This window comes from Staurois parvus, unplaced genomic scaffold (assembly GCF_062004578.1).
Source record: "Staurois parvus isolate SC_StPar_1 unplaced genomic scaffold, SC_StPar_1.0 ptg000018l, whole genome shotgun sequence".
In the NCBI taxonomy this organism is placed as follows: Eukaryota; Metazoa; Chordata; class Amphibia; order Anura; family Ranidae; genus Staurois; species Staurois parvus.
The window spans coordinates 4,703,184-4,723,789 of record NW_028317814.1 but is presented as its reverse complement, the minus strand read 5'-3'; positions in this window follow the sequence as shown (position 1 = coordinate 4,723,789).

Genomic DNA, 20,606 nt, shown 5'->3' with positions numbered 1-20,606 from the left:
GAGCACGTGTTTAGTGCGGCAGGAGGTATTGTAACTCCGCGGAGGACACGACTTTCCACCCAAAGTGTGGAGAGACTCACGTTTGTGAAAATGAATCAGGCGTGGATTAGTCTGGATTTCAAACCACCAGTTCCTGACACAACTGACTAAATCCGCCATGAATCATGCCCCAAACATGTGCCACTTTCAGGTCTCCTCACACTGCTGGTGCGTTCCATTTTTTGTCATAGGGTGCTGGCAGATTACGGGCCTCCCATAGCTGCTGCCAGGCCCCTAATCTGCCATGGGCCCCTGTACCGCCTCCTCATGCTGCTGCCAGGTCCACAGTGTCTCATGGGTCCCTGTACGGCCTCCCATTGCTGCTGTCTCCATCGCCACACTCTGCCATGTGCCACTTTCAGGTCTCCTCACACTGCTGGTGTGTTCCATTTTTTGTCATAGGGTGCTGGCAGATTACGGGCCTCCCATAGCTGCTGCCAGGCCCCTAATCTGCCATGGGCCCCTGTACCGCCTCCTCATGCTGCTGCCAGGTCCACAGTGTCTCATGGGTCCCTGTACGGCCTCCCATTGCTGCTGTCTCCATCGCCACACTCTGCCACGTGCCACTTTCAGGTCTCCTCACACACTGCTGGTGTGTTCCATTTTTTGTCATAGGGTGCTGGCAGATTACGGGCCTCCCATTGCTGCTGCCAGGCCCCTAATCTGCCATGGGCCCCTATACCGCCTCCTCATGCTGCTGCCAGGTCCACAGTGTCTCATGCCATGTGCCACTTTCAGGTCTCCTCACACTGCTGGTGTGTTCCATTTTTTGTCATAGGGTGCTGGCAGATTACGGGCCTCCCATAGCTGCTGCCAGGCCCCTAATCTGCCATGGGCCCCTGTACCGCCTCCTCATGCTGCTGCCAGGTCCACAGTGTCTCATGCCATGTGCCACTTTCAGGTCTCCTCACACTGCTGGTGTGTTCCATTTTTTGTCATAGGGTGCTGGCAGATTACGGGCCTCCCATAGCTGCTGCCAGGCCCCTAATCTGCCATGGGCCCCTGTACCGCCTCCTCATGCTGCTGCCAGGTCCACAGTGTCTCATGCCATGTGCCACTTTCAGGTCTCCTCACACTGCTGGTGTGTTCCATTTTTTGTCATAGGGTGCTGGCAGATTACGGGCCTCCCATAGCTGCTGCCAGGCCCCTCATCTGCCATGGGCCCCTGTACTGCCTCCTTATGCTGCTGCCAGGTCCACAGTGTCTCATGGGTCCCTGTACGGCCTCCCATTGCTGCTGTCTCCATCGCCACACTCTGCCATGTGCCACTTTCAGGTCTCCTCACACACTGCTGGTGTGTTCCATTTTTTGTCATTGGGTGCTGGCAGATTACGGGCCTCCCATTGCTGCTGCCAGGCCCCTAATCTGCCATGGGCCCCTGTACCGCCTCCTCATGCTGCTGCCAGGTCCACAGTGTCTCATGCCATGTGCCACTTTCAGGTCTCCTCACACTGCTGGTGTGTTCCATTTTTTGTCATAGGGTGCTGGCAGATTACGGGCCTCCCATAGCTGTTGCCAGGCCCCTAATCTACCATGGGCCCCTGTACCGCCTCCTCATGCTGCTGCCAGGTCCACAGTGTCTCATGGGTCCCTGTACGGCCTCCCATTGCTGCTGTCTCCATCGCCACACTCTGCCATGTGCCACTTTCAGGTCTCCTCACACTGCTGGTGTGTTCCATTTTTTGTCATAGGGTGCTGGCAGATTACGGGCCTCCCATTGCTGCTGTCTCCATCGCCACACTCTGCCATGTGCCACTTTCAGGTCTCCTCACACACTGCTGGTGTGTTCCATTTTTTGTCATAGGGTGCTGGCAGATTACGGGCCTCCCATTGCTGCTGCCAGGCCCCTAATCTGCCATGGGCCCCTGTACCGCCTCCTCATGCTGCTGCCAGGTCCACAGTGTCTCATGCCATGTGCCACTTTCAGGTCTCCTCACACTGCTGGTGTGTTCCATTTTTTGTCATAGGGTGCTGGCAGATTACGGGCCTCCCATAGCTGCTGCCAGGCCCCTAATCTGCCATGGGCCCCTGTATCGCCTCCTCATGCTGCTGCCAGGTCCACAGTGTCTCATGCCATGTGCCACTTTTAGGTCGCCTCACACTGCTGGTGTGTTCCATTTTTTGTCATAGGGTGCTGGCAGATTACGGGCCTCCCATAGCTGCTGCCAGGCCCCTTATCTGCCATGGGCCCCTGTACCGCCTCCTCATGCTGCTGCCAGGTCCACAGTGTCTCATGGGTCCCTGTACGGCCTCCCATTGCTGCTGTCTCCATCGCCACACTCTGCCATGTGCCACTTTCAGGTCTCCTCACACACTGCTGGTGTGTTCCATTTTTTGTCATAGGCTGCTGGCAGATTACGGGCCTCCCATTGCTGCTGCCAGGCCCCTAATCTGCCATGGGCCCCTGTACCGCCTCTTCATGCTGCTGCCAGGTCCACAGTGTCTCATGCCATGTGCCACTTTCAGGTCTCCTCACACTGCTGGTGTGTTCCATTTTTTGTCATAGGGTGCTGGCAGATTACGGGCCTCCCATAGCTGCTGCCAGGCCCCTAATCTGCCATGGGCCCCTGTATCGCCTCCTCATGCTGCTGCCAGGTCCACAGTGTCTCATGCCATGTGCCACTTTCAGGTCGCCTCACACTGCTGGTGTATTCCATTTTTTGTCATAGGGTGCTGGCAGATTACGGGCCTCCCATAGCTGCTGCCAGGCCCCTAATCTGCCATGGGCCCCTGTACCGCCTCCTCATGCTGCTGCCAGGTCCACAGTGTCTCATGGGTCCCTGTACGGCCTCCCATTGCTGCTGTCTCCATCGCCACACTCTGCCATGTGCCACTTTCAGGTCTCCTCACACACTGCTGGTGTGTTCCATTTTTTGTCATAGGCTGCTGGCAGATTACGGGCCTCCCATAGCTGCTGCCAGGCCCCTAATCTGCAATGGGCCCCTGTACCGCCTCCTCATGCTGCTGCCAGGTCCACAGTGTCTCATGGGTCCCTGTACGGCCTCCCATTGCTGCTGTCCCCATCGCCACACTCTGCCATGTGCCACTTTCAGGTCTCCTCACACTGCTTGTGTGTTCCATTTTTTGTCATAGGGTGATGGCAGATTACAGGCCTCCCATAGCTGCCAGGCCCCTAATCTGCCATGGGCCCCTGTACCGCCTCCTCATGCTGCTGCCAGGTCCACAGTGTCTCATGCCATGTGCCACTTTCAGGTCTCCTCACACTGCTGGTGTGTTCCATTTTTTGTCATAGGGTGCTGGCAGATTACGGGCCTCCCATAGCTGCTGCCAGGCCCCTAATCTGACATGGGCCCCTGTATCGCCTCCTCATGCTGCTGCCAGGTCCACAGTGTCTCATGCCATGTGCCACTTTCAGGTCGCCTCACACTGCTGGTGTATTCCATTTTTTGTCATAGGGTGCTGGCAGATTACGGGCCTCCCATAGCTGCTGCCAGGCCCCTAATCTGCCATGGGCCCCTGTACCGCCTCCTCATGCTGCTGCCAGGTCCACAGTGTCTCATGGGTCCCTGTACGGCCTCCCATTGCTGCTGTCTCCATCGCCACACTCTGCCATGTGCCACTTTCAGGTCTCCTCACACACTGCTGGTGTGTTCCATTTTTTGTCATAGGCTGCTGGCAGATTACGGGCCTCCCATTGCTGCTGCCAGGCCCCTAATCTGCCATGGGCCCCTGTACCGCCTCTTCATGCTGCTGCCAGGTCCACAGTGTCTCATGCCATGTGCCACTTTCAGGTCTCCTCACACTGCTGGTGTGTTCCATTTTTTGTCATACGGTGCTGGCAGATTACGGGCCTCCCATAGCTGCTGCCAGGCCCCTAATCTGCAATGGGCCCCTGTACCGCCTCCTCATGCTGCTGCCAGGTCCACAGTGTCTCATGGGTCCCTGTACGGCCTCCCATTGCTGCTGTCTCCATCGCCACACTCTGCCATGTGCCACTTTCAGGTCTCCTCACACTGCTGGTGTGTTCCATTTTTTGTCATAGGGTGATGGCAGATTACAGGCCTCCCATAGCTGCCAGGCCCCTAATCTGCCATGGGCCCCTGTACCGCCTCCTCATGCTGCTGCCAGGTCCACAGTGTCTCATGGGTCCCTGTACGGCCTCCCATTGCTGCTGTCTCCATCGCCACACTCTGCCATGTGCCACTTTCAGGTCTCCTCACACTGCTGGTGTGTTCCATTTTTTGTCATAGGGTGCTGGCAGATTACGGGCCTCCCATAGCTGCTGCCAGGCCCCTAATCTGCCATGGGCCCCTGTACCGCCTCCTCATGCTGCTGCCAGGTCCACAGTGTCTCATGCCATGTGCCACTTTCAGGTCTCCTCACACTGCTGGTGTGTTCCATTTTTTGTCATAGGGTGCTGGCAGATTACGGGCCTCCCATTGCTGCTGCCAGGCCCCTAATCTGCCATGGGCCCCTGTACCGCCTCCTCATGCTGCTGCCAGGTCCACAGTGTCTCATGGGTCCCTGTACGGCCTCCCATTGCTGCTGTCTCCATCGCCACACTCTGCCATGTGCCACTTTCAGGTCTCCTCACACACTGCTGGTGTGTTCCATTTTTTGTCATAGGCTGCTGGCAGATTACGGGCCTCCCATTGCTGCTGCCAGGCCCCTAATCTGCCATGGGCCCCTGTACCGCCTCTTCATGCTGCTGCCAGGTCCACAGTGTCTCATGCCATGTGCCACTTTCAGGTCTCCTCACACTGCTGGTGTGTTCCATTTTTTGTCATAGGGTGCTGGCAGATTACGGGCCTCCCATAGCTGCTGCCAGGCCCCTAATCTGCCATGGGCCCCTGTATCGCCTCCTCATGCTGCTGCCAGGTCCACAGTGTCTCATGCCATGTGCCACTTTCAGGTCGCCTCACACTGCTGGTGTATTCCATTTTTTGTCATAGGGTGCTGGCAGATTACGGGCCTCCCATAGCTGCTGCCAGGCCCCTAATCTGCCATGGGCCCCTGTACCGCCTCCTCATGCTGCTGCCAGGTCCACAGTGTCTCATGGGTCCCTGTACGGCCTCCCATTGCTGCTGTCTCCATCGCCACACTCTGCCATGTGCCACTTTCAGGTCTCCTCACACACTGCTGGTGTGTTCCATTTTTTGTCATAGGCTGCTGGCAGATTACGGGCCTCCCATAGCTGCTGCCAGGCCCCTAATCTGCAATGGGCCCCTGTACCGCCTCCTCATGCTGCTGCCAGGTCCACAGTGTCTCATGGGTCCCTGTACGGCCTCCCATTGCTGCTGTCCCCATCGCCACACTCTGCCATGTGCCACTTTCAGGTCTCCTCACACTGCTTGTGTGTTCCATTTTTTGTCATAGGGTGATGGCAGATTACAGGCCTCCCATAGCTGCCAGGCCCCTAATCTGCCATGGGCCCCTGTACCGCCTCCTCATGCTGCTGCCAGGTCCACAGTGTCTCATGCCATGTGCCACTTTCAGGTCTCCTCACACTGCTGGTGTGTTCCATTTTTTGTCATAGGGTGCTGGCAGATTACGGGCCTCCCATAGCTGCTGCCAGGCCCCTAATCTGACATGGGCCCCTGTATCGCCTCCTCATGCTGCTGCCAGGTCCACAGTGTCTCATGCCATGTGCCACTTTCAGGTCGCCTCACACTGCTGGTGTATTCCATTTTTTGTCATAGGGTGCTGGCAGATTACGGGCCTCCCATAGCTGCTGCCAGGCCCCTAATCTGCCATGGGCCCCTGTACCGCCTCCTCATGCTGCTGCCAGGTCCACAGTGTCTCATGGGTCCCTGTACGGCCTCCCATTGCTGCTGTCTCCATCGCCACACTCTGCCATGTGCCACTTTCAGGTCTCCTCACACACTGCTGGTGTGTTCCATTTTTTGTCATAGGCTGCTGGCAGATTACGGGCCTCCCATTGCTGCTGCCAGGCCCCTAATCTGCCATGGGCCCCTGTACCGCCTCTTCATGCTGCTGCCAGGTCCACAGTGTCTCATGCCATGTGCCACTTTCAGGTCTCCTCACACTGCTGGTGTGTTCCATTTTTTGTCATACGGTGCTGGCAGATTACGGGCCTCCCATAGCTGCTGCCAGGCCCCTAATCTGACATGGGCCCCTGTATCGCCTCCTCATGCTGCTGCCAGGTCCACAGTGTCTCATGCCATGTGCCACTTTCAGGTCTCCTCACACTGCTGGTGTGTTCCATTTTTTGTCATAGGGTGCTGGCAGATTACGGGCCTCCCATTGCTGCTGCCAGGCCCCTAATCTGCCATGGGCCCCTGTACCGCCTCCTCATGCTGCTGCCAGGTCCACAGTGTCTCATGCCATGTGCCACTTTCAGGTCTCCTCACACTGCTGGTGTGTTCCATTTTTTGTCATAGGGTGATGGCAGATTACAGGCCTCCCATAGCTGCCAGGCCCCTAATCTGCCATGGGCCCCTGTACCGCCTCCTCATGCTGCTGCCAGGTCCACAGTGTCTCATGGGTCCCTGTACGGCCTCCCATTGCTGCTGTCTCCATCGCCACACTCTGCCATGTGCCACTTTCAGGTCTCCTCACACTGCTGGTGTGTTCCATTTTTTGTCATAGGGTGCTGGCAGATTACGGGCCTCCCATAGCTGCTGCCAGGCCCCTAATCTGCCATGGGCCCCTGTACCGCCTCCTCATGCTGCTGCCAGGTCCACAGTGTCTCATGCCATGTGCCACTTTCAGGTCTCCTCACACTGCTGGTGTGTTCCATTTTTTGTCATAGGGTGCTGGCAGATTACGGGCCTCCCATTGCTGCTGCCAGGCCCCTAATCTGCCATGGGCCCCTGTACCGCCTCCTCATGCTGCTGCCAGGTCCACAGTGTCTCATGGGTCCCTGTACGGCCTCCCATTGCTGCTGTCTCCATCGCCACACTCTGCCATGTGCCACTTTCAGGTCTCCTCACACTGCTGGTGTGTTCCATTTTTTGTCATAGGGTGCTGGCAGATTACGGGCCTCCCATAGCTGCTGCCAGGCCCCTCATCTGCCATGGGCCCCTGTACTGCCTCCTCATGCTGCTGCCAGGTCCACAGTGTCTCATGGGTCCCTGTACGGCCTCCCATTGCTGCTGTCTCCATCGCCACACTCTGCCATGTGCCACTTTCAGGTCTCCTCACACACTGCTGGTGTGTTCCATTTTTTGTCATTGGGTGCTGGCAGATTACGGGCCTCCCATTGCTGCTGCCAGGCCCCTAATCTGCCATGGGCCCCTGTACCGCCTCCTCATGCTGCTGCCAGGTCCACAGTGTCTCATGCCATGTGCCACTTTCAGGTCTCCTCACACTGCTGGTGTGTTCCATTTTTTGTCATAGGGTGCTGGCAGATTACGGGCCTCCCATAGCTGTTGCCAGGCCCCTAATCTACCATGGGCCCCTGTACCGCCTCCTCATGCTGCTGCCAGGTCCACAGTGTCTCATGGGTCCCTGTACGGCCTCCCATTGCTGCTGTCTCCATCGCCACACTCTGCCATGTGCCACTTTCAGGTCTCCTCACACTGCTGGTGTGTTCCATTTTTTGTCATAGGGTGCTGGCAGATTATGGGCCTCCCATTGCTGCTGTCTCCATCGCCACACTCTGCCATGTGCCACTTTCAGATCTCCTCACACACTGCTGGTGTGTTCCATTTTTTGTCATAGGGTGCTGGCAGATTACGGGCCTCCCATTGCTGCTGCCAGGCCCCTAATCTGCCATGGGCCCCTGTACCGCCTCCTCATGCTGCTGCCAGGTCCACAGTGTCTCATGCCATGTGCCACTTTCAGGTCTCCTCACACTGCTGGTGTGTTCCATTTTTTGTCATAGGGTGCTGGCAGATTACGGGCCTCCCATAGCTGCTGCCAGGCCCCTAATCTGCCATGGGCCCCTGTATCGCCTCCTCATGCTGCTGCCAGGTCCACAGTGTCTCATGCCATGTGCCACTTTTAGGTCGCCTCACACTGCTGGTGTGTTCCATTTTTTGTCATAGGGTGCTGGCAGATTACGGGCCTCCCATAGCTGCTGCCAGGCCCCTTATCTGCCATGGGCCCCTGTACCGCCTCCTCATGCTGCTGCCAGGTCCACAGTGTCTCATGGGTCCCTGTACGGCCTCCCATTGCTGCTGTCTCCATCGCCACACTCTGCCATGTGCCACTTTCAGGTCTCCTCACACACTGCTGGTGTGTTCCATTTTTTGTCATAGGCTGCTGGCAGATTACGGGCCTCCCATTGCTGCTGCCAGGCCCCTAATCTGCCATGGGCCCCTGTACCGCCTCTTCATGCTGCTGCCAGGTCCACAGTGTCTCATGCCATGTGCCACTTTCAGGTCTCCTCACACTGCTGGTGTGTTCCATTTTTTGTCATAGGGTGCTGGCAGATTACGGGCCTCCCATAGCTGCTGCCAGGCCCCTAATCTGCCATGGGCCCCTGTATCGCCTCCTCATGCTGCTGCCAGGTCCACAGTGTCTCATGCCATGTGCCACTTTCAGGTCGCCTCACACTGCTGGTGTATTCCATTTTTTGTCATAGGGTGCTGGCAGATTACGGGCCTCCCATAGCTGCTGCCAGGCCCCTAATCTGCCATGGGCCCCTGTACCGCCTCCTCATGCTGCTGCCAGGTCCACAGTGTCTCATGGGTCCCTGTACGGCCTCCCATTGCTGCTGTCTCCATCGCCACACTCTGCCATGTGCCACTTTCAGGTCTCCTCACACACTGCTGGTGTGTTCCATTTTTTGTCATAGGCTGCTGGCAGATTACGGGCCTCCCATTGCTGCTGCCAGGCCCCTAATCTGCCATGGGCCCCTGTACCGCCTCTTCATGCTGCTGCCAGGTCCACAGTGTCTCATGCCATGTGCCACTTTCAGGTCTCCTCACACTGCTGGTGTGTTCCATTTTTTGTCATAGGGTGCTGGCAGATTACGGGCCTCCCATAGCTGCTGCCAGGCCCCTAATCTGCAATGGGCCCCTGTACCACCTCCTCATGCTGCTGCCAGGTCCACAGTGTCTCATGGGTCCCTGTACGGCCTCCCATTGCTGCTGTCCCCATCGCCACACTCTGCCATGTGCCACTTTCAGGTCTCCTCACACTGCTTGTGTGTTCCATTTTTTGTCATAGGGTGATGGCAGATTACAGGCCTCCCATAGCTGCCAGGCCCCTAATCTGCCATGGGCCCCTGTACCGCCTCCTCATGCTGCTGCCAGGTCCACAGTGTCTCATGCCATGTGCCACTTTCAGGTCTCCTCACACTGCTGGTGTGTTCCATTTTTTGTCATAGGGTGCTGGCAGATTACGGGCCTCCCATAGCTGCTGCCAGGCCCCTAATCTGCCATGGGCCCCTGTATCGCCTCCTCATGCTGCTGCCAGGTCCACAGTGTCTCATGCCATGTGCCACTTTCAGGTCGCCTCACACTGCTGGTGTATTCCATTTTTTGTCATAGGGTGCTGGCAGATTACGGGCCTCCCATAGCTGCTGCCAGGCCCCTAATCTGCCATGGGCCCCTGTACCGCCTCCTCATGCTGCTGCCAGGTCCACAGTGTCTCATGGGTCCCTGTACGGCCTCCCATTGCTGCTGTCTCCATCGCCACACTCTGCCATGTGCCACTTTCAGGTCTCCTCACACACTGCTGGTGTGTTCCATTTTTTGTCATAGGCTGCTGGCAGATTACGGGCCTCCCATTGCTGCTGCCAGGCCCCTAATCTGCCATGGGCCCCTGTACCGCCTCTTCATGCTGCTGCCAGGTCCACAGTGTCTCATGCCATGTGCCACTTTCAGGTCTCCTCACACTGCTGGTGTGTTCCATTTTTTGTCATACGGTGCTGGCAGATTACGGGCCTCCCATAGCTGCTGCCAGGCCCCTAATCTGCAATGGGCCCCTGTACCGCCTCCTCATGCTGCTGCCAGGTCCACAGTGTCTCATGGGTCCCTGTACGGCCTCCCATTGCTGCTGTCTCCATCGCCACACTCTGCCATGTGCCACTTTCAGGTCTCCTCACACTGCTGGTGTGTTCCATTTTTTGTCATAGGGTGATGGCAGATTACAGGCCTCCCATAGCTGCCAGGCCCCTAATCTGCCATGGGCCCCTGTACCGCCTCCTCATGCTGCTGCCAGGTCCACAGTGTCTCATGGGTCCCTGTACGGCCTCCCATTGCTGCTGTCTCCATCGCCACACTCTGCCATGTGCCACTTTCAGGTCTCCTCACACTGCTGGTGTGTTCCATTTTTTGTCATAGGGTGCTGGCAGATTACGGGCCTCCCATAGCTGCTGCCAGGCCCCTAATCTGCCATGGGCCCCTGTACCGCCTCCTCATGCTGCTGCCAGGTCCACAGTGTCTCATGCCATGTGCCACTTTCAGGTCTCCTCACACTGCTGGTGTGTTCCATTTTTTGTCATAGGGTGCTGGCAGATTACGGGCCTCCCATTGCTGCTGCCAGGCCCCTAATCTGCCATGGGCCCCTGTACCGCCTCCTCATGCTGCTGCCAGGTCCACAGTGTCTCATGGGTCCCTGTACGGCCTCCCATTGCTGCTGTCTCCATCGCCACACTCTGCCATGTGCCACTTTCAGGTCTCCTCACACTGCTGGTGTGTTCCATTTTTTGTCATAGGGTGCTGGCAGATTACGGGCCTCCCATAGCTGCTGCCAGGCCCCTCATCTGCCATGGGCCCCTGTACTGCCTCCTCATGCTGCTGCCAGGTCCACAGTGTCTCATGGGTCCCTGTACGGCCTCCCATTGCTGCTGTCTCCATCGCCACACTCTGCCATGTGCCACTTTCAGGTCTCCTCACACTGCTGGTGTGTTCCATTTTTTGTCATAGGGTGCTGGCAGATTACGGGCCTCCCATAGCTGCTGCCACTCCCCTCATCTGCCATGGGCCCCTGTACTGCCTCCTCATGCTGCTGCCAGGTCCACAGTGTCTCATGGGTCCCTGTACGGCCTCCCATTGCTGCTGTCTCCATCGCCACACTCTGCCATGTGCCACTTTCAGGTCTCTTCACACACTGCTGGTGTGTTCCATTTTTTGTCATTGGGTGCTGGCAGATTACGGGCCTCCCATTGCTGCTGCCAGGCCCCTAATCTGCCATGGGCCCCTGTACCGCCTCCTCATGCTGCTGCCAGGTCCACAGTGTCTCATGCCATGTGCCACTTTCAGGTCTCCTCACACTGCTGGTGTGTTCCATTTTTTGTCATAGGGTGCTGGCAGATTACGGGCCTCCCATAGCTGCTGCCAGGCCCCTAATCTGCCATGGGCCCCTGTACCGCCTTCTCATGCTGCTGCCAGGTCCACAGTGTCTCATGGGTCCCTGTACGGCCTCCCATTGCTGCTGTCTCCATCGCCACACTCTGCCATGTGCCACTTTCAGGTCTCCTCACACACTGCTGGTGTGTTCCATTTTTTGTCATAGGGTGCTGGCAGATTACGGGCCTCCCATTGCTGCTGCCAGGCCCCTAATCTGCCATGGGCCCCTGTACCGCCTCCTCACTCTGCTGCCAGGTCCACAGTGTCTCATGCCATGTGCCACTTTCAGGTCTCCTCACACTGCTGGTGTGTTCCATTTTTTGTCATAGGGTGCTGGCAGATTACGGGCCTCCCATTGCTGCTGCCAGGCCCCTAATCTGCCATGGGCCCCTGTACCGCCTCCTCATGCTGCTGCCAGGTCCACAGTGTCTCATGCCATGTGCCACTTTCAGGTCTCCTCACACTGCTGGTGTGTTCCATTTTTTGTCATAGGGTGCTGGCAGATTACGGGCCTCCCATAGCTGCTGCCAGGCCCCTAATCTGCCATGGGCCCCTGTATCGCCTCCTCATGCTGCTGCCAGGTCCACAGTGTCTCATGCCATGTGCCACTTTTAGGTCGCCTCACACTGCTGGTGTGTTCCATTTTTTGTCATAGGGTGCTGGCAGATTACGGGCCTCCCATAGCTGCTGCCAGGCCCCTTATCTGCCATGGGCCCCTGTACCGCCTCCTCATGCTGCTGCCAGGTCCACAGTGTCTCATGGGTCCCTGTACGGCCTCCCATTGCTGCTGTCTCCATCGCCACACTCTGCCATGTGCCACTTTCAGGTCTCCTCACACACTGCTGGTGTGTTCCATTTTTTGTCATAGGCTGCTGGCAGATTACGGGCCTCCCATTGCTGCTGCCAGGCCCCTAATCTGCCATGGGCCCCTGTACCGCCTCTTCATGCTGCTGCCAGGTCCACAGTGTCTCATGCCATGTGCCACTTTCAGGTCTCCTCACACTGCTGATGTGTTCCATTTTTTGTCATAGGGTGCTGGCAAATTACGGGCCTCCCATAGCTGCTGCCAGGCCCCTAATCTGCAATGGGCCCCTGTACCGCCTCCTCATGCTGCTGCCAGGTCCACAGTGTCTCATGGGTCCCTGTACGGCCTCCCATTGCTGCTGTCTCCATCGCCACACTCTGCCATGTGCCACTTTCAGGTCTCCTCACACTGCTTGTGTGTTCCATTTTTTGTCATAGGGTGATGGCAGATTACAGGCCTCCCATAGCTGCCAGGCCCCTAATCTGCCATGGGCCCCTGTACCGCCTCCTCATGCTGCTGCCAGGTCCACAGTGTCTCATGCCATGTGCCACTTTCAGGTCTCCTCACACTGCTGGTGTGTTCCATTTTTTGTCATAGGGTGCTGGCAGATTACGGGCCTCCCATAGCTGCTGCCAGGCCCCTAATCTGCCATGGGCCCCTGTATCGCCTCCTCATGCTGCTGCCAGGTCCACAGTGTCTCATGCCATGTGCCACTTTCAGGTCGCCTCACACTGCTGGTGTATTCCATTTTTTGTCATAGGGTGCTGGCAGATTACGGGCCTCCCATAGCTGCTGCCAGGCCCCTAATCTGCCATGGGCCCCTGTACCGCCTCCTCATGCTGCTGCCAGGTCCACAGTGTCTCATGGGTCCCTGTACGGCCTCCCATTGCTGCTGTCTCCATCGCCACACTCTGCCATGTGCCACTTTCAGATCTCCTCACACACTGCTGGTGTGTTCCATTTTTTGTCATAGGCTGCTGGCAGATTACGGGCCTCCCATTGCTGCTGCCAGGCCCCTAATCTGCCATGGGCCCCTGTACCGCCTCTTCATGCTGCTGCCAGGTCCACAGTGTCTCATGCCATGTGCCACTTTCAGGTCTCCTCACACTGCTGGTGTGTTCCATTTTTTGTCATAGGGTGCTGGCAGATTACGGGCCTCCCATAGCTGCTGCCAGGCCCCTAATCTGCAATGGGCCCCTGTACCGCCTCCTCATGCTGCTGCCAGGTCCACAGTGTCTCATGGGTCCCTGTACGGCCTCCCATTGCTGCTGTCTCCATCGCCACACTCTGCCATGTGCCACTTTCAGGTCTCCTCACACTGCTGGTGTGTTCCATTTTTTGTCATAGGGTGATGGCAGATTACAGGCCTCCCATAGCTGCCAGGCCCCTAATCTGCCATGGGCCCCTGTACCGCCTCCTCATGCTGCTGCCAGGTCCACAGTGTCTCATGGGTCCCTGTACGGCCTCCCATTGCTGCTGTCTCCATCGCCACACTCTGCCATGTGCCACTTTCAGGTCTCCTCACACTGCTGGTGTGTTCCATTTTTTGTCATAGGGTGCTGGCAGATTACGGGCCTCCCATAGCTGCTGCCAGGCCCCTAATCTGCCATGGGCCCCTGTACCGCCTCCTCATGCTGCTGCCAGGTCCACAGTGTCTCATGCCATGTGCCACTTTCAGGTCTCCTCACACTGCTGGTGTGTTCCATTTTTTGTCATAGGGTGCTGGCAGATTACGGGCCTCCCATAGCTGCTGCCAGGCCCCTAATCTGCCATGGGCCCCTGTACCGCCTCCTCATGCTGCTGCCAGGTCCACAGTGTCTCATGGGTCCCTGTACGGCCTCCCATTGCTGCTGTCTCCATCGCCACACTCTGCCATGTGCCACTTTCAGGTCTCCTCACACTGCTGGTGTGTTCCATTTTTTGTCATAGGGTGCTGGCAGATTACGGGCCTTCCATAGCTGCTGCCAGGCCCCTCATATGCCATGGGCCCCTGTACTGCCTCCTCATGCTGCTGCCAGGTCCACAGTGTCTCATGGGTCCCTGTACGGCCTCCCATTGCTGCTGTCTCCATCGCCACACTCTGCCATGTGCCACTTTCAGGTCTCCTCACACTGCTGGTGTGTTCCATTTTTTGTCATAGGGTGCTGGCAGATTACGGGCCTCCCATAGCTGCTGCCAGGCCCCTCATCTGCCATGGGCCCCTGTACTGCCTCCTCATGCTGCTGCCAGGTCCACAGTGTCTAATGGGTCCCTGTACGGCCTCCCATTGCTGCTGTCTCCATCGCCACACTCTGCCATGTGCCACTTTCAGGTCTCCTCACACACTGCTGGTGTGTTCCATTTTTTGTCATTGGGTGCTGGCAGATTACGGGCCTCCCATTGCTGCTGCCAGGCCCCTAATCTGCCATGGGCCCCTGTACCGCCTCCTCATGCTGCTGCCAGGTCCACAGTGTCTCATGCCATGTGCCACTTTCAGGTCTCCTCACACTGCTGGTGTGTTCCATTTTTTGTCATAGGGTGCTGGCAGATTACGGGCCTCCCATAGCTGCTGCCAGGCCCCTAATCTGCCATGGGCCCCTGTACCGCCTCCTCATGCTGCTGCCAGGTCCACAGTGTCTCATGGGTCCCTGTACGGCCTCCCATTGCTGCTGTCTCCATCGCCACACTCTGCCATGTGCCACTTTCAGGTCTCCTCACACACTGCTGGTGTGTTCCATTTTTTGTCATAGGGTGCTGGCAGATTACGGGCCTCCCATTGCTGCTGCCAGGCCCCTAATCTGCCATGGGCCCCTGTACCGCCTCCTCATGCTGCTGCCAGGTCCACAGTGTCTCATGCCATGTGCCACTTTCAGGTCTCCTCACACTGCTGGTGTGTTCCATTTTTTGTCATAGGGTGCTGGCAGATTACGGGCCTCCCATAGCTGCTGCCAGGCCCCTAATCTGCCATGGGCCCCTGTATCGCCTCCTCATGCTGCTGCCAGGTCCACAGTGTCTCATGCCATGTGCCACTTTCAGGTCGCCTCACACTGCTGGTGTGTTCCATTTTTTGTCATAGGGTGCTGGCAGATTACGGGCCTCCCATAGCTGCTGCCAGGCCCCTAATCTGCCATGGGCCCCTGTACCGCCTCCTCATGCTGCTGCCAGGTCCACAGTGTCTCATGGGTCCCTGTACGGCCTCCCATTGCTGCTGTCTCCATCGCCACACTCTGCCATGTGCCACTTTCAGGTCTCCTCACACTGCTGGTGTGTTCCATTTTTTGTCATAGGCTGCTGGCAGATTACGGGCCTCCCATTGCTGCTGCCAGGCCCCTAATCTGCCATGGGCCCCTGTACCGCCTCTTCATGCTGCTGCCAGGTCCACAGTGTCTCATGCCATGTGCCACTTTCAGGTCTCCTCACACTGCTGGTGTGTTCCATTTTTTGTCATAGGGTGCTGGCAGATTACGGGCCTCCCATAGCTGCTGCCAGGCCCCTAATCTGCAATGGGCCCCTGTACCGCCTCCTCATGCTGCTGCCAGGTCCACAGTGTCTCATGGGTCCCTGTACGGCCTCCCATTGCTGCTGTCTCCATCGCCACACTCTGCCATGTGCCACTTTCAGGTCTCCTCACACTGCTGGTGTGTTCCATTTTTTGTCATAGGGTGATGGCAGATTACAGGCCTCCCATAGCTGCCAGGCCCCTAATCTGCCATGGGCCCCTGTACCGCCTCCTCATGCTGCTGCCAGGTCCACAGTGTCTCATGGGTCCCTGTATGGCCTCCCATTGCTGCTGTCTCCATCGCCACACTCTGCCATGTGCCACTCTCAGGTCTCCTCACACACTGCTGGTGTGTTCCATTTTTTGTCATAGGGTGCTGGCAGATTACGGGCCTCCCATTGCTGCTGCCAGGCCCCTAATCTGCCATGGGCCCCTGTACCGCCTCCTCATGCTGCTGCCAGGTCCACAGTGTCTCATGCCATGTGCCACTTTCAGGTCTCCTCACACTGCTGGTGTGTTCCATTTTTTGTCATAGGGTGCTGGCAGATTACGGGCCTCCCATAGCTGCTGCCAGGCCCCTAATCTGCCATGGGCCCCTGTACCGCCTCCTCATGCTGCTGCCAGGTCCACAGTGTCTCATGCCATGTGCCACTTTCAGGTCTCCTCACACTGCTGGTGTGTTCCATTTTTTGTCATAGGGTGCTGGCAGATTACGGGCCTCCCATAGCTGCTGCCAGGCCCCTAATCTGCCATGGGCCCCTGTACCGCCTCCTCATGCTGCTGCCAGGTCCACAGTGTCTCATGCCATGTGCCACTTTCAGGTCTCCTCACACTGCTGGTGTGTTCCATTTTTTGTCATAGGGTGCTGGCAGATTACGGGCCTCCCATAGCTGCTGCCAGGCCCCTAATCTGCCATGGGCCCCTGTACCGCCTCCTCATGCTGCTGCCAGGTCCACAGTGTCTCATGGGTCCCTGTACGGCCTCCCATTGCTGCTGTCTCCATCGCCACACTCTGCCATGTGCCACTTTCAGGTCTCCTCACACTGCTGGTGTGTTCCATTTTTTGTCATAGGGTGCTGGCAGATTACGGGCCTCCCATAGCTGCTTCCAGGCCCCTAATCTGCCATGGGCCCCTGTACCGCCTCCTCATGCTGCTGCCAGGTCCACAGTGTCTCATGGGTCCCTGTACGGCCTCCCATTGCTGCTGTCTCCATCGCCACACTCTGCCATGTGCCACTTTCAGGTCTCCTCACACTGCTGGTGTGTTCCATTTTTTGTCATAGGGTGATGGCAGAATACAGGCCTCCCATAGCTGCCAGGCCCCTAATCTGCCATGGGCCCCTGTACCGCCTCCTCATGCTGCTGCCAGGTCCACAGTGTCTCATGGGTCCCTGTACGGCCTCCCATTGCTGCTGTCTCCATCGCCACACTCTGCCATGTGCCACTCTCAGGTCTCCTCACACACTGCTGGTGTGTTCCATTTTTTGTCATAGGGTGCTGGCAGATTACGGGCCTCCCATTGCTGCTGCCAGGCCCCTAATCTGCCATGGGCCCCTGTACCGCCTCCTCATGCTGCTGCCAGGTCCACAGTGTCTCATGCCATGTGCCACTTTCAGGTCTCCTCACACTGCTGGTGTGTTCCATTTTTTGTCATAGGGTGCTGGCAGATTACGGGCCTCCCATAGCTGCTGCCAGGCCCCTAATCTGCCATGGGCCCCTGTACCGCCTCCTCATGCTGCTGCCAGGTCCACAGTGTCTCATGCCATGTGCCACTTTCAGGTCTCCTCACACTGCTGGTGTGTTCCATTTTTTGTCATAGGGTGCTGGCAGATTACGGGCCTCCCATAGCTGCTGCCAGGCCCCTAATCTGCCATGGGCCCCTGTACCACCTCCTCATGCTGCTGCCAGGTCCACAGTGTCTCATGCCATGTGCCACTTTCAGGTCTCCTCACACTGCTGGTGTGTTCCATTTTTTGTCATAGGGTGCTGGCAGATTACGGGCCTCCCATAGCTGCTGCCAGGCCCCTAATCTGCCATGGGCCCCTGTACCGCCTCCTCATGCTGCTGCCAGGTCCACAGTGTCTCATGGGTCCCTGTACGGCCTCCCATTGCTGCTGTCTCCATCGCCACACTCTGCCATGTGCCACTTTCAGGTCTCCTCACACTGCTGGTGTGTTCCATTTTTTGTCATAGGGTGCTGGCAGATTACGGGCCTCCCATAGCTGCTTCCAGGCCCCTAATCTGCCATGGGCCCCTGTACCGCCTCCTCATGCTGCTGCCAGGTCCACAGTGTCTCATGGGTCCCTGTACGGCCTCCCATTGCTGCTGTCTCCATCGCCACACTCTGCCATGTGCCACTTTCAGGTCTCCTCACACACTGCTGGTGTGTTCCATTTTTTGTCATAGGGTGCTGGCAGATTACGGGCCTCCCATTGCTGCTGCCAGGCCCCTAATCTGCCATGGGCCCCTGTACCGCCTCCTCATGCTGCTGCCTGGTCCACAGTGTCTCATGCCATGTGCCACTTTCAGGTCTCCTCACACTGCTGGTGTGTTCCATTTTTTGTCATAGGGTGCTGGCAGATTACGGGCCTCCCATAGCTGCTGCCAGGCCCCTAATCTGCCATGGGCCCCTGTACCGCCTCCTCATGCTGCTGCCAGGTCCACAGTGTCTCATGCCATGTGCCACTTTCAGGTCTCCTCACACTGCTGGTGTGTTCCATTTTTTGTCAAACGGTGCTGGCAGATTACGGGCCTCCCATAGCTGCTGCCAGGCCCCTAATCTGCCATGGGCCCCTGTACCGCCTCCTCATGCTGCTGCCAGGTCCACAGTGTCTCATGCCATGTGCCACTTTCAGGTCTCCTCACACTGCTGGTGTGTTCCATTTTTTGTCATAGGGTGCTGGCAGATTACGGGCCTCCCATAGCTGCTGCCAGGCCCCTAATCTGCCATGGGCCCCTGTACCACCTCCTCATGCTGCTGCCAGGTCCACAGTGTCTCATTGGTCCCTGTACGGCCTCCCATTGCTGCTGTCTCCATCGCCACACTCTGCCATGGGCCACTTTCAGGTCTCCTCACACACTGCTGGTGTGTTCCATTTTTTGTCATAGGGTGCTGGCAGACTACGGGCCTCCCATTGCTGCTGCCAGGCCCCTAATCTGCCATGGGCCCCTGTACCGCCTCCTCATGCTGCTGCCTGGTCCACAGTGTCTCATGCCATGTGCCACTTTCAGGTCTCCTCACACTGCTGGTGTGTTCCATTTTTTGTCATAGGGTGCTGGCAGATTACGGGCCTCCCATAGCTGCTGCCAGGCCCCTAATCTGCCATGGGCCCCTGTACCGCCTCCTCATGCTGCTGCCAGGTCCACAGTGTCTCATGCCATGTGCCACTTTCAGGTCTCCTCACACTGCTGGTGTGTTCCATTTTTTGTCAAACGGTGCTGGCAGATTACGGGCCTCCCATAGCTGCTGCCAGGCCCCTAATCTGCCATGGGCCCCTGTACCACCTCCTCATGCTGCTGCCAGGTCCACAGTGTCTCATTGGTCCCTGTACGGCCTCCCATTGCTGCTGTCTCCATCGCCACACTCTGCCATGGGCCACTTTCAGGTCTCCTCACACACTGCTGGTGTGTTCCATTTTTTGTCATAGGGTGCTGGCAGACTACGGGCCTCCCATTGCTGCTGCCAGGCCCCTAATCTGCCATGGGCCCCTGTACCGCCTCCTCATGCTGCTGCCTGGTCCACAGTGTCTCATGCCATGTGCCACTTTCAGGTCTCCTCACACTGCTGGTGTGTTCCATTTTTTGTCATAGGGTGCTGGCAGATTACGGGCCTCCCATAGCTGCTGCCAGGCCCCTAATCTGCCATGGGCCCCTGTACCGCCTCCTCATGCTGCTGCCAGGTCCACAGTGTCTCATGCCATGTGCCACTTTCAGGTCTCCTCACACTGCTGGTGTGTTCCATTTTTTGTCAAACGGTGCTGGCAGATTACGGGCCTCCCATAGCTGCTGCCAGGCCCCTAATCCGCCATGGGCCCCTGTACCGCCTCCTCATGCTGCTGCCAGGTCCACAGTGTCTCATGCCATGTGCCACTTTCAGGTCTCCTCACACTGCTGGTGTGTTCCATTTTTTGTCATAGGGTGCTGGCAGATTACGGGCCTCCCATAGCTGCTGCCAGGCCCCTAATCTGCCATGGGCCCCTGTACCACCTCCTCATGCTGCTGCCAGGTCCACAGTGTCTCATGGGTCCCTGTACGGCCTCCCATTGCTGCTGTCTCCATCGCCACACTCTGCCATGTGCCACTTTCAGGTCTCCTCACACTGCTGGTGTGTTCCATTTTTTGTCATAGGGTGCTGGCAGATTACGGGCCTCCCATAGCTGCTGCCAGGCCCCTAATCTGCCATGGGCCCCTGTACCGCCTCCTCATGCTGCTGCCAGGTCCATAGTCTCTCATGGGTCCCTGTACGGCCTCCCATTGCTGCTGCCAGGAGGCAGCAGGGTCGCAGCAGTGTCAGTGGAGGCAAACGGCCACGGAGTAGAGCACCAGCTCCACTGCAGCCTACCACCACGGCCAGTAGTGGTGCCAGTGTGCACGGAGGAAGTAGCAGTCAGCCAGTGAGGAGTAGCGGGGGCAAAGTTTCCTACTCGGCGGTGTGGCAATTTTTCGTCAAGCTGCCCGAGGAAGTAAACGTAGCCGTATGTCGACTATGTGGCCAGAAAGTCAAGCGTGGCCAGGGGGCCCATGTTGGGACTACAGCATTGCGGCAGCATATGCAGCGTCGCCATTCGGTGGCCTGGGAAAACCGTGATAAAGATACGGCGGTTCTGCCTGCCCCAGCCCAGGGTTCCATTTTGTCATAGGGTGCTGGCAGATTACGGGCCTCCCATTGCTGCTGCCAGGCCTTAATCTGCCATGGGCCCCTGTACCGCCTCCTCATACTGCTGCCAGGTCCACAGTGTCTCATGGGTCCCTGTACCGCCTCCCATTGCTGCTGTCTCCATCGCCACACTCTGCCATGTGCCACTTTCAGGTCTCCTCACACTGCTGGTGTGTTCCATTTTTT